General features: G+C 37.1%; 1 long non-coding RNA gene across 1 annotated transcript; it reads right to left on the bottom strand.

Moving 5' to 3' along the window:
* Nucleotides 1-1,239: 1,239 nt before the first annotated feature.
* LOC148106706 (uncharacterized) lies at nucleotides 1,240-21,310 on the bottom strand. Its single transcript, XR_015723606.1, has 2 exons — nucleotides 21,249-21,310; nucleotides 1,240-3,282 (listed from the first exon to the last, which is right to left on the bottom strand). It is a non-coding gene; the product is annotated as an uncharacterized LOC148106706 (long non-coding RNA).
* Nucleotides 21,311-22,477: the final 1,167 nt, after the last annotated feature.

Below are 22,477 nucleotides of genomic sequence, written 5' to 3'. Positions count from 1 at the left end.
TACTTCTCAACTTATTCTGTTATGACTATTGTTTTGTAATAGACTTTACAGATGTTACTTTTAAAATATTCTGTTAGTCTGAGGAGCCATTTATTTATAGATCTCCTTGTATTATTTGTAACAATATTGTATTTATTTTTTTTAAGGTTTTTTATTTTTATTTATTTGACAGAGAGAGAGACAGCCAGCGAGAGAGGGAACACAAGCAGGGGGAGTAGGAGAGGAAGAAGCAGGCTCCCAGCGGAGGAGCCTGATGTGGGGCTTGATCCCAGGACCCCAGGATCATGCCCTGAGCTGAAGGCAGGCGCTCAACGACTGAGCCACCCAGGTGCCCCTGTATTTATCTCTTAAGCACAGATTCTCTACACATCATCTCAAGTTCCCAGATTGTTTTATTAAAACACTTATCTTCAATCATCCAAATGTGACTAAACACTATCTGAAAAGTCCCATAGTATTCCATACCTGTGAACACATTTACATTTTTGTGCTGAAAGATACATGAAAACAAAGGCTTAGATATTTGATCTTACTGATTTGAAGAAATGATAACATGAAAAGAGAGGTAAACGGAGGCTAAGAAAATGTAAAGTGTGTATTGTGGAAACAGACATGTTATCTGAAAAGTGAATTGTCTGAGGGAAATATAGATCTAAGAGGCATGCATGAAAAATGCAAAAGGAGAGAGACGTGATTGCATACAAATCTAAACTATTTTAACTAGTGCCTACTCATAAAAACACCATCATTTGAATCATATTATGGATTTATGATCTTCCGAAACTGAAATGTGATACCGCTCTCCTTCAGTGGTATGTCTCAGCATCACGACGAAGGCTATATATGTAGATACACACACATACACATTTATATACATACACAGATATATGTAAACTTATGATCTCATCGCTGTAACACTATATGTATATGATGAGACTGTTATTCTAGAAAGCAATAGAACACAGACATTTTAGTCAATTAGAAAAGAGAAAATGAGGTTCAGATACCAATTTCCGGGTTTCAGGCAAGACACATAACCTCTTTGGGCATCAATGTCCTTATCTGTAAAATGACAAAACATACCCTACTATGTATCTCTTGTGTAAATGTATAAAAAGGAGATGGTAGTTTTGAAAGTGGTTTTGGAAAACATGTGCAAGGGGTTCGGTAATGATTCACTGTAGGGAGTGACATTTCTGAAGGAGTCAGAAAGATAGGGGTAACAAAATTCATTCAAACTTAATAGGAAAAGTAGTATTTACTAACTGGCAGGCTTTTAAGATTACGGAAAGAACCAATTTTACATGAATACTATATCTATTCCTCTGAAAATGCTACAAAAATATAGGAATCCATAATGTTAGATATTTTCAAGTTTTGTAGTCAAAATAACTTCCTTAATATTTCTTACACATTTCTCATACACATATGCTTCACACATGCTCCCTATTTTTCAGACAAGGTCAATGTTTTCACTACAATTCATTTATATTGTTATTAGAACTATTTTCTAGGTCTGTTGATAAAATTTGGCCTCACACATTGATAACACATTTTTCTAATTACACTGTAATTTTCACTAGTAATTCTAGCTTTTTTGAATATACAAATCATTTCAACTTATTATATCATTGCTTTAACACTTCATACACATCTTGAGACATTTAGGCCACAAAAGATTATATTTAATATTAAAAGGATCAAATGTAAATAATTCTCAATTACTTATCCAAAGTGAAAACTTGAATAACGTGTATAGTCTAAATGTGCAAATAATCAGAAGATACAGATTTTTTACCCTCCTGCTACCGAATGTTTCCCTGAGTTGCTGTCAGAGACAATGTTTACAGTGTTGTGCTTTAATTCCTACTCTCTTGTCAAGACACCAATTGAAAGCAGAATGCTAAGAACTCAGTGAGAACTAAGAGTGATAAATGAAGTGCCAGCATAATTTGGAAATTGGAAAATGTGCCCTTGAAAACATATTAGTTCGCTCAGTTTGTAACGTGTAACAGCAGTATTGGTTTTCTCTCTTCACTGCTAGGTCAAGACACTGATGGAAGTAGGAGTCGGCCAAGCCAGAAACAGATCTTCAGCTGGGGTCCAGTAAAGAGTGTGGGAAGGCTTCCCCGAGGCTGGCAAATATCTCGCCCCAGTGGCTAACACCCCTTGCTCTGTCATTCTGCCTGAGATTTCACCCAAAATAACATTCGCTTATGTGGTTAAGCTCAAGTATTTCCAGGAAGCTTAAGCAAGCTACGGTAGCCATTCCAACTTCCAGAAAGTCTCCCTCTTTGCTGTGATTGATCAAAAAAAAAAAAAAAGAGGTAATTTTTGGTGGAAAGCAGAAATGAATTTGGAGCACTGGGATATTTTTCAGAGAAGAGAGGCCTGGTAAATTTTAGTAGCCAACAGGAAACATGAAACATAGAAGTCAGGGGAGAATGAAAAAGGTGATACCAGGACATAAATAAACACAGAAATGGGCAGAGGAATAAAATAAATAAATAAATAAATAAATAAATAAATAAATAAATAAATAAATAAATAACAATAAGAACAATTATAATAACAACTCTCATGTCTTAAACTTTGCCCAGAGCAGTCCCAAAATATTCTATGTGGAGAAAGTGTAGGAACATGTCCAATGTGTAACTAAGATCAGTGCTCCCCTTGTGCGATGCCATGATCTTGCCTGGCTCGTGGCCTAAACAACTGGGTGAATCCTGAAATCTGCTCCACTCAGGAGAAAAGCTGGAGTGGCACATCGAATGTGCACATCTTCACAGCCTGGAACCTCAGGGTGGTTCCAGAACACTTTTCTCCTTTGCTTCCACATTGGTCCAGTTATGTAGTTCTATCAATACAGATAACAGAATGTACTCAGAGAATCAGATGAGCATGGACTCTCCACCAGGAAGGTAAGTCAACGTAACACAAAAACAGATATGGCTGTCAGAGTGGAACACGTGTCTTTTCCTAGCTGGGTATTTTGTCTCTCACAACACAACCTTGCAGACTATCAAGGATATAACAATTTTTGAAAGGGTCATGTTAGGAAAAGAAAATTATACACAGATGCAGCATTTTCCAATCTCTGTGCCATAGATAAGGTAGCTCTGAGAGTAACCAGGAAGGGGCTCGAATAGCGTGAGCCACTGGATCACTGTCACACACACTATAAGAAGCATGTCCTTTTACAGTAGGCTGTCTTACAAAAATGTCCATTTTCCGGGAGTGGCATAGTACCAACAAAAGATGTCTTTGTTCTCCATTCCCACACTGTTTAAGAAAAGGTGAAAAAACATGGGTTACTTAAATTATAGCACATCCATAGCACACCATGGAATACAAACAAGGACGAAAACATCCTTGAGGGGGCTTAACTAAAATATGTGTGCCAACAATGCTGCCATGCCTGTACAATAAGCACATAAAAATACCAAAACTAATTTATTAAATTAAAACACACAGAACTGTACACAGTACAGAACTTTTGCCAAAGTTCAAGGGTAACACACGTGAAGAGTTAACACCTTCCAGAGAGTCTTTCAGTAAATCCTGAAAATTCCTATCCTCAAGTCCCCTGCCTTTGAGAGTGCTTACTTCTAACTTCTGCCTTAGAATCTCCAGCCACCATTAGCACAATCTCCTCCTTACTAGCGAGGTTAGACCTTCCCTGACACAAATCCCTCTTGTCTTTAGGATGTAACACTAGGTCTGCATTATCAGTCTAGAAGGACCCTCTGGTGGCAGTTGTGGTGCAGGCTCCTAGTGGGTCATTTTGTGTTATCTCTGGTCCTTCGCGTACCTCCAAATAATATTAGCCGTGAGGCCATGGGTTTGACACTGCTAATTTCACAGAAGCATCTAAGGCATGAAAGGCTTCTCTTTGAGTATAAGGGTAAGTTACAGACCTTTATCTTTTATTTATTGGTAACGGTTGAATCAGATGTACGTGCATATATATTTACACACACACACACACACACACACACACACACACACTCCTCTATGTCCCAAAGATTAACGCTGAGACTTATCTTATCCTGAAGTCTCCAAACTGCTTACTGAAATCAGGCAGATGAGATGAGAAGAGATGAGAAGGGGAGGGGAGGGGAAAGAGAGGACAGGAGAGAGTGGAAAGGGAGAGAAGAGAAAGAGGAGAGGAGAGGAGAGAAAGAACACCACAAATCTCAGTGGAACAGGCCATGCGTAAGAAGCAAGCTATGTGGTGAGAATGAAGAAGTGAGCACTAAAATTCCATCAAGAAACGATTCTTCAGCTCCACTGCCTGCCGCCACATGGGAACGAGGACCAGGTTTCCAGAGCTTCCAGTTCTTACACAGAAGCCAGGAATCCTCATGTACAATTTCTTATATGTTGACTTAAAATAGTTAAGTCTTGTGCAGACCAAACAAAAAATTTCCGTGAGAAGGATTTAGTCAATGAGCAGTGAGCGTGACCCTCAGTCTAAACAAATAAGAAGATAGGGAAACATCTGCCTAACTTCTTGATCACTGGCCGTTATTTCTCAACACCCGAGTTAGTACTTCTGGATTCTAGAGCATTGTTTCTTCCCCTTCTTCAATCAGACACTTTCAAATCATGCTGCCTCCCCTACACACACACCCCAACACACAAAGTGAGACTAAGAAAGGAGTCTACTGCTGAGCCAGGAACATATCTCTAAAAGTTACCCTATCCCAGTTACAAAGAACCCTGGAGGAAACTTCCTCCACCTGACCTGTTCGGACTTTTTATCTTATCCAAGACCCATTTCCCTGCCAGGCTCACTGGGGAAGTAGAAGGAGGATTCCTCTATTAAGTGTGTACTAAAACTATTGTCTCCTCCCTCGATCTACTCTTTCGATATGAGTTCAAGCTCTCATCACTTCTCATCCGGCCCACTTGTCAATTTACATGAAGTTCATCGCCGCCCTCTAATCCAAACTTCCCACTGTTGACAATATCCTTGCTTATGCCTTAGACACCATCAAAGACACACCAAAGTCACTCTGCATTGCCTTGGACTTTCTTATGGTTACCAACTGTGACCACAGGCTCTCATGTACGTTCTGTCCTCCTATTATACTCATCCCCAGACTTAAATCCCCCTTAACACTGATCCTTGAAATTGGTGTTTCAATCAAAATCCATTCAACCACAGTCAGGATTATTTAAATTGAAAATAATGTAATAATGACAATTTAGTGAAACATGTTAGAATCAGAGACTTGATTTAAGACAGAAGGTAAGATTTTTAAAATGAGAGATTACTCAACATTCTTCAAGCCACATTTCTTTATTTTTTATTCTCATTCACATAGGATTGATGTTATACCTAAGATAGTTGTAAAGATTAGAACTTAGAAGGAGGAATATATGCATGTATTCTTTTAGGAGTTATCTTCTGAAACCTTTGACTATCACCAATATTGAAGATAAAGAAATGTTTTGACAGGCTCTTGGATTTCTCATGTTGTATTTCTATCAAGAATTATGCTTAACTTGTATGCTCATGCTACAAGTTAACTGCCTTTTCAACATTCTTTACAGTCTTCTGCATGACAAAAGATACCACAAAGGAAATCAAAGACAAGCAAATTAATAAGGAAATGACAAAACAGTAAATAAGGTTAAATGGATAAAGATACAAATAGCAAATTCACAGAAAAACCTATACAATGGGACACAAAATTATGAAAAAATCCTTATGAAAACATGTGCAGTCCCATTAATAATCAGGATTGTACCATAAAACAGCAATGGGATTTTTTTAAAAAATCAACTAAATACTATTTATTGTTGGATAATTTTAAGTGTAAGTGAGAGTATAAAGAAATGGACATTCCTAAACTGGGGATGAAAATGCAAATTGGTATACAACCTGTTTGGAAGGAAAATTAATTAGGGAAATTAAATATGCACATACTTCGTGATGCAAGATTCCATTTGCCAGCATGTACACCAGAGAAAAGTGTGTTACATCTTCAAATAGGCAGACACTGAGTGCTCTGCATGGCTGTCTGTAGGAGGATAGTGCATTTAGAAAAAAATGGGACAGAAACAGATAGGGAGTGATAATTTCAAAAATCCAGATACAAACTATGGGTGATTTGCTGCCATTTATGTCACCAATATTTAGTGGAAGAACAAAGACTTAGGGTCACCTTAGAAACCATGAAATGTATGTAAATATCAATCTTAAAGCTTTGGGAATATTTATCGATCTTTATAATTTATAGGTAATGGGCACTGGATGCTTGATCATCTGATGATGTTAGTTCATCAGATTCTCAAACAGTTCATGACTCAGAAGATGAACAACGTTTTTAGAGTTAATAAAAAAGGATTACTGAATCTATTATATATATTTTGATTTTAGGATTTAAAATGCTTTTTGTACTTCTCACAGTCAACACCGAGGTCTATGATACAAAATACATTGATAATAATATTTACAATATAGGATTGTTATAGGGGTTTCTTGAGGTAATGTATGTAAGTACCCTACGGATATGCGAACCGCAAGGCTGGTCTGTGGGAGGGACTCATTATGTTGGTCAGTCATGCTAGTATTCCACTGACTCAGCAACTCTCTCTAAAATAATGGTATTTATGAATTCAAGACATACTTTTCATGAATAGCAAGAACTTGCTCTATGACAAAAATAAACATAACAATTTTGTTTCTGTTGAACACCAAGCCAACTCTTTCCTTTCAAACCATGTTTACAAGGGAAATACTCATAAAGCTGAGATGGCTGGTGGTTCTAGGGATCACCTAGAAAATGGATTGTCAGAGATTGATTAGACACTGACTGGAGACACCAAGTAAGACAACAGTAACAAAGTAAGCAAGCTATCTGTGATTCAGAAACTGATAATCAAAAGTGCAGTGATCAGCTACTATTACAGCAACCAAGTGATTTCCTCCAGTTCGGGCTTTATTTCTGATATAGCGTCATATGTTATCAATGAAAAAAATAATAACTAAATCTCCCTTCTCCTAATTTCCAGTTCCCTTCAAGGGAAACAATAATTTTATCGCCCCATTGCTAAAATGAGGTTGCATTAAATACATCTGCTCTCTAAACTTTCTGATGTGGTACTGTAAAAGTAGTTAGGTTTCCACTGTAAGACTGAATGAAATCAGTGGCCGTAATTAGGACCCAACTTACGTCATAACAGTACCTGAAAGGGGGGGGGGGGAGTATTTATCTCAGTGTTCCTGCTTTTCCATTCTTGGAAGCCGGTTTGGATGGATCCCAATGCCCTATAAGTCCTCCTGCGTTTGACTATTATCGGTCTCCTCCCCAGGAATCATTCTGCCCAAACCAAAACTCCACTCAATAGATAAATGCTACCAACCACGGAAAGGGAAAATTGAAAACTTGTAAGTATTCCCCAATATTAATGTGCCTGAACAATCATATTTAATTGGTTCTCAGGTCTATTATTTGTTCTGTCTACCCAAAGAAAGTTCTATTGTAGTTATTTCAATGATAAACTTGCTTCTTCTCAAAAAGTTTTATTATTCTGAGAAATTGCTTGAAAATAGCAGAAGTTGTAGTGGGGTAGTGAAGGCCTGATAATACATTCTAAAGGTTTTTTTAATAGTGTAATTTATGTTAAAACTTGTCCTAATACATTGCAAGATCACTTAGATATTTTATTTTAAATACTGTATGTAGCTTTCTCACAGCTCTAGTGCCATTTCCAGTAAAATGAGATTTTCATGAAAGACATTAAAAATCATGTTGCACTTAAATGGTGATATTGTTTCAATCTTTCATCAGGCGAGGTCATTTTCATTCAGAAATTTGACATTCATCTAGAACATTCTGTATCTAAGAAAAATGAAATGCCTACAGTTGCTTCAATTTCCAGACTTAACTACTTTTACATAAGAGTCGAGTTCCTCTTCAGCCCACTAAGGTACTCACACATCTTCTTTATTCTTTAAGGCCAAACTGTCCTGAAACAGCTCCCCTGGAAATCTGACATAGTTACAGAAAAGAGCCATAAAATGTCTTATTAAGGGATTCAAGCTCGCAATCATTAACATGTAGATATGTATTTCACTTGGGTATAGAAATTAACCTACTATGCTTTATTTATTTTTAAATTTTATACATTGATACCCCTTGTACATTAATACCCCTAATCTGGGATTCAGGGGAGCTAATAAACACACATTTCCTCCTGTTCCTTTTCTTCCTCCTCCTCACTCATTAGTTTTCTTCTCTAAGAATACACATTAAGAAGTTAAATGCTAAAAACTGAAATTCAACAGGAGACTTTTGCATGTTTGCAAAGACCTCTGATGTTTCTAGTTAAACACATACCTTATCTCCTTACTCTCACCTAATTTCTTTTTTTTTAAATTTTTTTATTATATGTTAGTCACCATACAATACATCATTAGTTTTTGACATAGTGTTCCATGATTCATTGTTTGCGTGTAACGCCCAGTGCTCCATGCAATACGTGGCCTCCTTAATACTATGCTTTTTTTAATACAAAAGGAGGCAGTCTGGAGAGATTTGAAGGAAACACAAAGGCACAATTAAATATTAACAGTTCTTGATAGATACAGAAAGAGAAGCAGGTACAGTTAAACTTTCATCTGATACAGGCTGGGATGAGGATATCTGTGCCTAGAGGCAAAAGTAAGGAAATAGGAAAATGTACCGATTTTGCTGATGATGTATCCTAAATACATGCTTTATTTTGGTTTCCTTCTGAAAAAATTTACTTTTCCTATAATTTACACTTGTATTCCTTGTTTGATTACAAAACAATTTTACATAAGTTATGTCTTTGGACTTTTACAGTATTGTATGTTAGAGCAAGTTTTGGCTATTTAACAATGAGGAAATGGAACTTAAGTGACCTCCCATAGGTATATATGTAATAAGTTGAAGAGCAGGGTCCTATACCCTATGTCTTGTGTTTCACTAAGTTTTTTAGGCATCATGTTATTGTCTTAGGGGAAAAAAACCCTGCTTTATGAGCCTATAAAGAACATTTTGACACCCTTTGATTTATAAGATTTGTTAGTTGGGCATGCATCAGATTTTCTTTAGTGCACAACAAAATAAATTTAGAAGAGTAAGAATAATTAAAATTCCTAAAGACAACATTGAGTAAATATTTTTAAAAATCAAAATACTATCAAAGTTAACACACACACGCACCCACACACATACGCACACAGCACAAATTTCAAGATACACAGCACAAGAATTTAAAGTCTATCTCCCTTCTGTCTCTTGCTGCCAGAAGTATCCCAGCCAAACAATTATATCTCCCAAGCGAAGATACTGAAGCATGATTTCTTTTTGCTTCCCTGCCCTTTATTTTTAACACAATGATTCTGTCCTACAAATTAGTTTCAACTTTTATCACTTAGCTCCATGGACAAGTGTGCTTGCACGCGCACACACACACCTGGGTACGCACACACTCTTCGTTCCGTATCAGCACAGGATCTTCCTTATTTTAATGGCTATAGAAATGTGTTATAATTTATTTGACCAGTTGGACATTTATTTCCAAATAAATCTTGCACAGATGTCATTTAGATAGCATGTATGTCACTGGATAAATTCCTAGAAGGGGAATTATTAAGCAAAATGAATTATACATTTCAATTTTGAGAAATATTGCCAAACTGCCTGTTGTATTGTATTAATCTATATTTCCACCAGCAATGCATGAGAATGCATGCTTTCCTGACACCCCATTGACACATTGTGTCAGTAATTTTTTTTTTTAAACTATAGGAATAGGATAGGATGGGGCGCCTGGGTGGCACAGCGGTTAAGCGTCTGCCTTCGGCTCAGGGCGTGATCCCGGCGTTCTGGGATCGAGCCCCACATCAGGCTCCTCCGCTATGAGCCTGCTTCTTCCTCTCCCACTCCCCCTGCTTGTGTTCCCTCTCTCGCTGGCTGTCTCTATCTCTGTCGAATAAATAAATAAAATCTTTAAAAAAAAAAAAAGGAATAGGATAGGTATGTTACATAGCTGAGTTTCAATTTGTATAAGTGAGGATGAGATTTTTCCCCACATGCATGTCATCTTCCCAATCCTTCATTGGACATTGGTCTTTTCCCAACTGATTCACATGGATGCTGGACATGTTAAGAATATGAATTACTTAACTGTTAAAGGAATTATAATTTTTTCCAGTTTTATCTTTTGTTTGTAGAAGTTTATATGCAGTTTTACTTTAATGTAATTAAACACAGCTATTTATATATTTTTGAGCTCTTTGTCATTTTAAAAAAGCTTTCTCCAATCCAACACCATAGCATTTGAGTTGAGCTTTGCCTTGATAAGTTAACTAGTGGTATGTTTTATATAAAAATGTATCATGCAGATGAAGGAATTATCCTATTGGAAAAAAATATCTCTTATTTAAATTTTGGAGTTTGAGATAGTCAACATTTTGCTTTTTGCATGGTTAATATTCAAATGCACAGGCATTGGAAAACAGGCCTAATTGTTTCTAAAGCTATTTCTGGTTCTAAATGATAAAACCACATCTTTGACACAAACAAAGATACTTTGTTCTCATTTCCAGTAGAAACTGACAGCCTCCAAGTCATCTAGTAGTTACCCTAAAGGATCCAACTATAATTAAGATGTAGGAGATGTAGTTTACATCCCTTTGACCAGAATTAGAATTGTATTTGTCAAAATATTTTTCTTATGTTTATTCTAGCTGAAACTAGAAGCTACTTCTCATGAAGTAGATGGTGTAAAAGCATTTGTGGTTTTGTATCTTTACTGAGATTTTACAGTTTTCTGGTGATATTTCTATCTGTGGACTCAAAGCCTCGTAATTAATCATATATGTTGAAAACGCCTTACGTATGTTCTTCATGACATGAAACTGTATTTTTTGAGTGACTTAAATGGGAGTATCTACACATAAACCTATTGCTCTTTTTATATTGATATATACATTTAGTCCAAAAAGTATACAAGTATACTGTTGGATAACAGTAATATTTTGAAGGGATATTCTATAGATTCATGGCTTTGTTCTTTTGTGAGAAAAGATTTTCCCTTTTTAAAAAAGAAAACTATACTCACATTTCTCGGTAAGGCAATTCTGTGTAGTTAAATCAGAGAAAGAACGTTTTGTAAGGTTTAGAGAACGCTTTCAGGAGAAACTACAACATAGACTTGCAGTTAGTATACGTGAGTTAGTATAAGTGAAGTAATTATTTAAAGTCCAAGGACTTCATGTGAATCTCCAGAGCAAGTCAAAGCATACCAAGAATTCTCAACATAAAAGAGAGGAGTTGGGTTTGTACATGAATAAGATAATCAGATTTTAAAATTCCAATGTAGTTATCTAAACAGTCCGCCCGTACCAATTGTAAATTGTATTTACTTACTTAAAATGTGTAATTCTACCCAAAAGTTCATTTGTCCCTATAATTTACTTAAATGATGTACTTTTAACCAAGATTTCAATTTCATTGATGTCCCTATAATAACGTGGAAAGTAAAATGGAAAATTCGAACATTTATCCCACATGGAGCAATATGGAAGACTCTAAATAAGAGACTTCAAATAAATACCTTTTTATACAATGAATTGCTTTGAATGAACCAAATTTCCAGTGTTAGTGACATATAAATGGAGATGAAGGAAAATCTTGTCTTTTACTTCTATTTTTATTATTACATACAGAGATAAGATTTTAAACAACAGAAGGAATAAAATCAAATATTTCAGAAAAATAGAAAGTTTTGAGGAGTAATTGTATATGGCATTGTTTATCCATGAGTATGATTTGGTAGCTCTTTCAACCCAGGTGGGAAAAGCAGGAGAGCAGCCCTGTGGGTGGGAGTGTGGGGTAGAGTGGGTGGGTGATTGGCACCTACAACTCCCAGACATATCCTGTGCAGGATTTAATACTGTAAGTGTGATGGAACTTCACTTTAACATTCCATAGCAGAGTGTAGCTTTGACATAAAGTGACTCTACCTTCGATCCACAGCAAGATGGTTAATTGCAAGTACAGAAGAACCCTATTAGGCAGTACTTCCTTAGACGATGACTACGGAGTAGTTTACCTGCCTCTTGGCCACAATTTTTGTAAGCGAAAGGCCGCCTAACTCCCTAAAGTTGGCTAGTATCCATTGCTTGCTTCTAAGCCAGTGCATTTCTTCTGCTCAATTTCCCAATTAAATCTGGTCTTTCTTTGGGATCAAGTAAGTGAGCTGTAAGTAATAAATAAAAATACTAGCTAGAGAACAGGTGGATAGGTAGTGAAGGTAAGAGTTTGCCTGGAAGGAATAGAAAGAAAATACAAACATATTAAGAGTCTCTAAAAAGTTAATACACATTGAATGTGAATGTAACTACTCATTTTTTTAAAACTGTGACTCTGTCTAAAATAAAAGAGATGCTTTTCTGTGTGACTTTGGGATAATTATCTTTTATTAAAAAAAAAATCAAAATCTGTCCATGCGTTCCCAAGAACATGTACTTTGGCAATTAAATGCAGCAGTAGGGCTATCAGAATGGGAAGTATTTTAGCAATTATTAGTTCATAAAATAACCTTGATTTCTTTTTGAGTCAAGTTCATATGTTTTAAGTGGGATATGCATGGAGCACTTTACTGTGGTTTACAAAAAAAACTATTTCATATGGGAATCTGATCTCCATCAAAGCATTAAATCCTAGTCAATCACTAAAACCACTAGATCTCAATCACGACATCACCTTTTAGGTTTACAGTTCTTCCTCCTATGTTGGAGGTTCTCAGAATAACAAAGTTTTTCAACTAGATCCAGGAGAACTATGGAGGTCCTCATGTCAGACAGGTAGGTAGCAGAATTTCAAAAATCACATTTGGACAGTCAGGTGCCTTTCTCAGTTTGCTACGTAAATTTGCCACAGCCTAACAAGTCTACCATTTTATGTTGCAACCATGTAAGTTATATACTATTTTCCAAACTGAACTTTTAAGAGTAAAAGGGACACCGATAATAAGGATACCAGGAAAACAAACATAATCTGGGCCTATTCCAGGCTAACTGGAACTTAATGGCCACCTTACCAGGGAAGTGTTAGGGTCCTTTGCTTCTATTTCAAGAATGCAAATATTGACTTTGATATTTATATTGATTAAAGCAGGAAAAACATTACATCTCAATTTCTTCTGATGAAATGTGGATACACCATTTAGAATGATGGCTCACCCTTTCACATCCTATGATCTACCAATCTCGTTACCACTTTTTAAAGCTGGTTCGTACAGAGAAAACCCAAAACACCACTTGTTTTAATATTGTAAATAAAAGACTTGAAACAGGGTAACAGGATCTCTGAAAAGCCAGGCCTTAAAAGGCATAAAATTGCAAGTCATTGTAATGTTGATCTTTATCCCCAAGATGATTTTGATGATGATAAGGTTTGTTATCATTCCTTGGATGAGTGCTGTATGCCAGGTGTTTTGCTATGTGCTTTTCATATATTAACTTTCCTCGCCTATCCAACATCACTCTCAATCTGTCCAGATTTGCTTTATTCTAAGAAGAAAAATCAGTCATAGATAAGTTTGATTGATTTGTTTAAAGAAGCCCAGCTAGTCACCCAATGGAAGCTTCTGTGTTCAAACTGGGATACAATTCCAATCCCCATGCTCTTCTTGAATAAGCTACAATACCTTTATGTCATCTTTCTTAGGAATTTTAGGATTCCTCCTGACATAGTACTGTGGTCAGCCTTGTTCCCACTGCTGACTTTTACATTAAGGAATTAGTGGAGACATTTGAGGCCATCAGGAAACAGAACATGATGTACATTTGCCAATGTGTAAAGAAGGAAAATGTCCACATTACTAGCAAAATAATAAAAGCCACGTGTACCTAATCCACAGCAAATAATATTGACCGGAGACAATAAACCGTGGGAACTGACATGGGATTGGAAGATAAGAAATTCTTAGTAACTGCTTTGTCAACGCCAAATTCCCCATGAACTCCTCTTTGCAGCCCAGTAATAAGGGGCTCCTCTACCCTGCCACCTACCAGGCAGTCACATGAGGAGAGATGGGAGGTCTACCCAGTACACGTTCCATAGCAGGCACCAGAACACCTACGTGCTGGTAAATATCTGTTAATTGCAAGAAGGACCTAGAATTAACTAAATCAGGGCATTAGTCAAATGGATAGGAGTATTTCCCATCTGCAAGGCCTCTTTTTTCATTAAGTTAGTATTAATATATGACTATTATCATTTCCATCTCTCAAATCAGAAAACCAGGCACAGCAACGTTACTAATTAGATCACACCCTTTCTAAGTGATATAATCAATTAAAAGATCTGGGTATTTTAATTTGAATAAGACTGTAGGCTTAAGTACTATGCCCCACTCTGCTTTTACTAAATTCTACAAATAAAAATTTAATTTGCAATACTGAAGAAAAATCATTAAAGTACAGATATGTTCGATTTTTAAAATGAAGTGCTTCTATTATTTCAATCCACATTATTATAAAGCTATATTTAAAAAAAAATTATCTTCAAAATGTTAACAAGGTTGCCCAGGTCTACTCCTTAAATGATCTGAGCTAATCATCCTGCTTGGCCACTCCCTGACATCTCGATTTCAAGAAATAAAAGTTCTAGATGAAAACATGTGCTGAAGTGGTGATTGGAAATCAGGCATATTTCACTTCATCAGCTACACGAAGTATCAGGGATTATGTGATGTTTCTACGTACACCTTGTCCTGATAGAAATAAAGTTGCATTTTTACCTATATTGTGATTTTACGAAAGGATCACTATTTGTCTTTCTCTCTACTCTCAGCTTCATTCTAGCAACTAATACTAATTACAGGAAGGTTGAATCGCCATCACGTGTGATTAACTTCAATGGCGTCCCTTTCTCCTCCACTTCAGACATCCTCTCCTTTCATGGAGTTCTTCTCAAGGCCACTTAGGACATCGGTGACACCTACAGAGAATACTAAAACCAAACTTATTATGAAAAGTAGTAGGGAGAGCCACTTTAGACAGGAGGAGGCATCTGGGGAAACCCAACAATAACAACAAAGGTAGAGCTGGAGCAAATGAAGATTGCAGCTGTGTCCCTACATCCCTTAGCACTATGGGAAAGATGAAGTAGGAAATGCTTTAAAAAAAAATTACACCGAATTTTAAAAAATTGTTTAACACTGTTTAATCCTGTTTAAAGCATACAAGAGAGTATCATTAAAAACTTCTCGAGAAACAGCTGTGTTTTGATGCTTTGCTACTTAGAAATGTAACAATGGAAGATGTAGGGTTGGAAGGGTTTAGATTTCATGTGAGCATTCAGGGTAAAGAGAGCGGAGCACTGGGATAAGGCACAAAGAGAAGCTGGAGAGAGAGACAGCAAGAAGATGGCGGACTTGGTATGACATGCCAACCTTAGTGGGCTCGGCTACCACCCTGAAGGGCAGCTTCTTAGTCAGACGACAGGAGAAGAATGAGACACAGCTCAGTCCCTACAGATTCAGTGAGGACTTGGTCTCAGTTCTGAGATTCAGAGGTAAAACTGGTACTGCTGTGCTCTCTGTGGGTGGGTTCTGGCACTTGGCTAACAGCAGAAGAACTACTGCATAGGGGAGAGAGACAAGACTTGCCCCAGGGCTGTATATAGCCAAGGTGTACTTGAAAGTAAATCTGTCTTCATAAACCAGTAAGAAAAAACAAACTTCACTCATAGTGGGCAAGTTAAAACTAGACTTATATCTTTTTATTTTCACATCTTGCTTTCTTTTATTTTTAAAAGACTATTTGAGAGACAGAGAGAGAGTGAGCAGGAGGGGCAATGGGAGAGGGGGAGAAGCAGACTCCCCACCGAGCATGCAGCCTGATGTGGGGGCTCGATCCCAGGACTCAGAGATTGTGCCCGGAGCCAGTCAGATGCTTAACCAACTGCGGGGTGAGGCGCCCCTCACATTTTGCTTTAACGTCATTTTGTCTTGTAATGGAAATGTATATATGTTTTATCCATATTTGCCTTTATATTTAATAAACAGCTATTTTTATATAGGTAAAACACTTTGAATTTTAGTAAACTATGACCATATAAAGGACGCTTTCTCAGAGCACTGTTTTTGTCTGTCAAGCAGCTACGTCATTTAGTGGAAACTAAGCCAAACTGTAGCCATAAGCACAAGCATGGTACTCCAATATATATGCTCTTTGAATGCATATTAATCACATATTACACTCTCAAATGGCTACTTGGACCAAGCAAGTAATACATGAATGAAACGAGCCAAGATAAGAAAAATCATAATTGTTGGGGCGCCTGGGTGGCACAGCGGTTAAGCGTCTACCTTCGGCTCAGGGCATGATCCTGGCGTTATGGGATCGAGCCCCACATCAGGCTCCTCTGCTATGAGCCTGCTTCTTCCTCTCCCACTCCCCCTGCTTGTGTTCCCTCTCTCGCTGGCTGTCTCTATCTCTGTCAAATAAAATAAATAAAATCTTAAAAAAAAAAAAAAAGAAAAATCATAATTGTTGAAATCTATGGTAAACTGATGTGTATTTGCCATGGCTAAAAGGACTCGACTCCAGAAGATTTCTTCCCTGTAGAAAGTGAACTCCATGTTGGCAAATCCCACAATTTTCAAAAGCCAGGTTACATGAAATTTCCCGATTTTTAAAAGTTATTCAATTAAAAAATACTACAGAGGTAAAAACAAAACAATACCACTCACAACAGTCATTGCAATAGAAATACATCTGCTGAATGAATTTGGCTTACAGGCTGCCAGTTTATGACTTCTGATCAAATTTTTGAAATTATCTTTGGGAGGGTGGGGAGGGGAAGACTCAATTTGAAAGGAGCCACATGTAGTTTTGCAAGAGAATTTGTAGACGTCAAGTATGCACTCAGAACATTGCCCAAGGGAAAACGAAAACTAAAATAAGACACATTAAGGTTAATACTCAAAGGAAGGCAAAGTCACTCCTTTGCTATCATGCAGACGTACATTCACACATGATTGCTGGCTGTAAGACCAAATCAGTCTGTGAGACTAAACCAGAAAAAGTAAAAAGAATATAAACAAGCAAAAATAAAAGAAATATAAAAATCTTTCAATTTCTCATAGACAAGGACTAGAAATCCAATGTCAATAAAAACAAACAAACAACCCCACCAAACAACTTCCCTAGGTATTACCTGGCAAACATGGGCATTAATCACAGTTTCACACTAAACTGCAGATTTTATAGCAGTATTTGCTGCAATAAAACTTGCTTAGTCTTAGCGCTAGTTGTAATTTATGTTTTGTTTAGATGAATTCATGAGTTCTCTGTACCTAAATTTAATTAAGGAATGAAAATAAATAGTTTAGCTTATGTGCTTGCTTTGAAAAATAGATATAAATAAAAGGTAATAGTACATGGGTGATGGACACTGGGGAGGGTATGTGTTGTAATGAGCACTGGGTATTATATAAGACTGATGAATCACAGACTGTATCCCTGAAACAAATAATACATTACATATTAATTGAATTTAAATTAAAAATGTTTTAATAAAAAAATAAAATGTAATAGTACATTTAAAACCACATTTTTCATGGTAAGTATGTCCTATCTACTGGTGAGTTGATTACCAGAAAACATAGCAGGTGCCAATGGGGAATGTAAATATAGTTATTGACCTACTGTGTCAGTGACAAGAGATTAGTCTCTTTTTCCAGGAGGTTGTAATTAGCCTTGCAGAAAATATTCATTCCATACCAAATTAGACTACACATTGTATTTCTGTCACTGAATGTTTTCCTTGATGGTTGTCTGAGTAAAACAAATTGGATGTAGGTTGAAGGTATATCATTCAGGCACCTTCTTTCAAAAGTAATTAGGGTCTTACTCACTTGAAACCAGATAACTACATTTAATGTAATCTTAAAAGGGCCCCTAAGGATTGTTTTCCATTGGTAAATGAATGAGAAGTGGAACAAATTGACTTTCATGATCACTAAAGTTTAGAAGAACTAGGAAAAGAAAATAATGCTGAATCGAAAATTTAGTCTCATAAGACTAATAAAGGTAAAATACTTTTTTTCATTTATTCTCATGTAACCCCCAAGGGATTTTTGTCCAGTGAAAGTGGCACATGGAAGGATGTTCCACAAAGACTCATTCAGTGATCAGCTCAGCATGGTTCCACACTAGACCTCCAACCAAATGAGAGCTAGACACTCATCCCCTTGGCTTCAATTCATTTAGGAAAAAAAGTGTATCTTTGGATAGCTCACTGTACTCCATGCTAGCACACCAGGATGATAAGACTTCATTCCTGACTCAGAATATAGGTGGAGACCCATCACTGTCTGACCTAAACCAGGCCACCTGTAATTAGAAAATAAATTCACTACCAGACCAAGAACTAGGTTAGTAGATACACAAAGATTTTAGGAGTAACATCATAAAATTAGAACAGAGGAGATCTTGAAGGGAAAAAAAGGGTTTGGTAATTATTAATGGGCAGAAATGCTAATGATTTTAAAAATTCAGCAATTTTCAGAAGAAATCTTTCCCCAATTTCAAGTATTTCTAGAAAATGAATCTAGATGCAGTTTTGAATAGGTTTGTATACCAGAAAACATAATTATATTTGATTTTTCTTATTTTTCTATGTCCAGTGTAAGAAAAAAATTGTACTAAATCACTGCAGGTACTGTCTAAGTCATATTCAACAATATATTTTAGTCTTCGAATGTACCCTACTAAAAGAAATACAATTTGTGAATCAAATAAAAGCTATTTTAAATTTCACTCTGCCAATTTCTAAAATGTATTCAGAAATTTATATGAAAATTATTTCAATGACCACTGTGCTTAAATCTCTTATTTTAAAATATACATTTTCTTATTAAATCTATTTATTTGAATTTTAATTAACATTTGAATATGTTAATTTGTAAAGATACTTAAATATGCCAATGCTCCTATTTCCTTCCTCTGGGTGGGTATTTGAAACACATTTCTGTAAATTTAAAGGACCCTTTAAACTTTGAAAACATAGCTATTATTTTGTACTTTCAAAACTTGGTGTTGCCTATGACCCTTTTTAACTGAATGTCTTCTAAGCAGTAAGCCTGCCACACTTCACCCATGTAATGGACACCCTGTGGATAAAATCATGATGCTTCATCTTCCTGACAGCATTCTCTTCTCTCCTGAGGGAACTTCTAATGGGATGACTCCAGTGTCTTGAATGTTTCTTTCAATTTCCTTCATATGATACACAGCCTATTCTTATTATGCTGTTTTTTTTTTTTTTTTTTTTTTTTTGTAAAAATTCTCATCTAGAATTTGGCCTACTGTAGTGTATTGCTTATAGGACTCTCTTTTCAGCAACTTTGAACAGATTATTGAGGTTTAATTGACATACAATTAACCACACATGTTGAAGGATACAATTTGATAAGTTCTGAGTATGTAAATAAACATATATTGGTCAAATTCTAAAAAGATATGTTGAAATATTTGTTTCTTCAGGATGTGAACTTATTTGGAAATAGGGTAACTGCAGATGTAATTAGTTAATATGAGGTCGTATTGGAATTCCAATATGACTAGTGTTTTTTTTTTTTTTTTATGTTAGTCACCATACAGTACACCATTAGTTTTTGATGTACTGTTCCATGATTCATTGTGTATAACACCCGGTGCTCCATGCAATACCTGCCCTCCTTAATACCCATGACCGGGCTAACCCATCCCCCACCCCCCTCCCTTCTGAAACCCTCAGATTGTTTCCCGGAATTCATAGTCTCTCATGGTTCGTCTCCCCTCTGATGCCCCCCCCTTCATTTTCCCCTTCCTTTAAGAAGTGGGAACTTTGGAAAAAGACACAGATGCAGGGAAGATGGCCATATGAAGATGGAGGCAGAGACTGCAGGGATATTGCCCCAAAGCCAGAAACACCCAGGACTATTACAGACTGGAAGAAGCAAGGAAGGATCCTCCCGTAGAGACCTCAGAGGAAGCATGACCCTGGAACACATTGAGTTTGAACTCCTAGTCTCCAGAACTGACGTCATAAAATTCTGTTACTTCAAGCCAACCAGTTTGTGGTAATTTATTATAGTTGCCCTAGGAAACTAATAAAATTTGCAATCAGGAAACCGACAACAAAAATAGCAAACAAATGCATCACCTCAAAGAGTTACATGATCCCCTTGCCATTGACATTTCCCTAACACTCACCCCATCCCCATGAAACCACTGAACATTTTTCTGTCATCCTAGATTGCATTTTCTACAATTTTACATATATTTTACATAAATTTATAAGAATTCTAGAATTATATGAAATATAGACATATGGCATGCACTGGATTCTTTCAGCGTAATTATTCTGAGACTCATTCATGGTGTTGTTCATTCACGTGCACATTCACTTGTTGCTCCTTTGTGTTAACAAACAGTATTCCATTACATGACTTTACCACCATCAGTTCATTCACTCACCTGCTGACATACATTTAGATGGTTTACAAAATCCTGGCTATCTGAAATACACCAGCTATATACATCATCCGAGTGTACAAATATCTGTATGGAGTTACACTTTCACTTCCCTTGGGTAGAGAGACCCCTAACTGTGGAATCACTGGGTCACAAAGCAGGTAAATGTTTACATTGTAAAGCAACTACCAAACTGTCTTCCCAAATGTATGAGAATTCCAGTTCCTCCACACCCTTGTCAACACTCAGTATGTGTATTAATTGTTCTTGGTTATTTTCTGTATATTATGACGTTCTGACCTCTCTTGGGAGCCTTCAGACCCGGGAAGAGACTACCCTTCCCGGAGCTAGAGGATATCTGAAGATAATGACAACCTTCCCACAAGCATGTTTTCACGTACACACCAAGCAGTGCACTGTCCGTGCCCCAACTATGTCTTACCCAGCTCTCCCTCCCACGCCCGTACGGTCGTGTCCCCTTGCTGGGGAGCACACGTGCCAGGACCGCAGCGGTGCCGGAAACCGTGGAGAGTACCGAACCCCGTGGACATGACGCCCTTTCCTATGCCTAAGCCCCTCTGACAAAGCTTAATGCCTACAGGAGGCACTGGAAGAGACACAGCAGTACCCAGTAAAAAAAAATAGCATCATTATAGCAATATACGTTCACAAAAGCTCATGAACGAATGTGGTCCCCCTCTCCCCAAATCCCTTATTACAACGCACTCACCCTTGTCTCTGTGACGTGCTACGAAACATCCACAGCAGGACAGGAAGTGGGACGAACCAGACGGGCGCGCCATGTGAAGCAGCTTTGGCAACCGGCTATTTACGCTCCGACCGGAAGGAGGTGGAGCCACAGCTGCTCCCTGATGCAGGTGCAAGTGCGGAGCTGAAGATGCGGAGTCCGGTGCTTTCTCTGCCCTGAATGGGTTTCAGGCAACTAGAGACCACCTCTGTGGCCCCAGACGCACCAGAGTAATTCGAACCAGCTGAGCCTAAAGTGTTGACTCCTTCTTGCCTTGTCTTTCCTGGGGGAATTCCAAGGCGGCTCTGGCACAACTGCCTTCCTGGTTGGATTTACACTCTATTATTAAAGAAAGTCTTTCGTATTGATTTGTTTTTTCAAAAGTCTTCCCTAATTCATCTGTCTGTTCTGCCTCATCATTCCTTTTTGATAGGCATCGAGCATTCTCGCATCTGCAAGGATGAAAATACGGTAGCTATTTATGAGACCGCCATGAAATTGGAAAGGTTGAAAATCAGTTTTTGATACAGATTTCCATAAATAATTTTATTATTATATGCCTAATCTCTAACTGCTGAATGCTAGATGAATCTCTTACTTTGTTTTCTTGAAACAGAACATAATTTAAACTATTTTTGGGTTTTTTTGGTTTTGGGGGTTTTTTTGTTTTTGTTTTTTGTTTTTTTTGTAGCTGGTCTGTGATGTCTTTTAGCTTGAACGAAGTTTTGTTTAGAGAAAACATTTCTTCCTTTATCTGTATAGTCACACAGATTATAGTTTTAAGGGTGGCGGAGGGGCATAGGAAGAAGGAGACCGAGAATCTCAAGCGGACTCCATGCTGAGCACAGACCTGTCACAGAGCTTGATCTCACAAGCTTCAGGTCATGACCTGAGCCCAGATTAAGAGTAGGACGCTTAACTGACCGAGCCACACAGATGCCCCTCTTAGTAGATCTTATTAGGGGTGTATCAAATCTATTAGTCTATAATTTATAGAGAAATCAACTTTTGGCTGTTTAATACTTTAATTGACTATTTAGTGTTCCATAGATTTTAAATTTTAATTTCTGCTCTTTATGTTTTTCTTCCATTTTCTTAGAATTGATATTATCTAACTCCTTTAGAATAATCATTTTTAGCCTTTCTTTTTTTGTATATATACATTTAATGTAATACCTTCTGTCTAAACAATTTTGCCTGCCTCTGCAGGC

The sequence above is a fragment of the Ursus americanus genome, unplaced genomic scaffold, assembly GCF_024610735.1.
Source record: "Ursus americanus isolate L20-20 unplaced genomic scaffold, mUrsAme1.1.p SCAF_99, whole genome shotgun sequence".
Classification (NCBI taxonomy): domain Eukaryota; kingdom Metazoa; phylum Chordata; class Mammalia; order Carnivora; family Ursidae; genus Ursus; species Ursus americanus.
The sequence above is the reverse complement of the archived record's forward strand: the minus strand, read 5'-3'. Positions and strand labels throughout refer to the sequence as shown.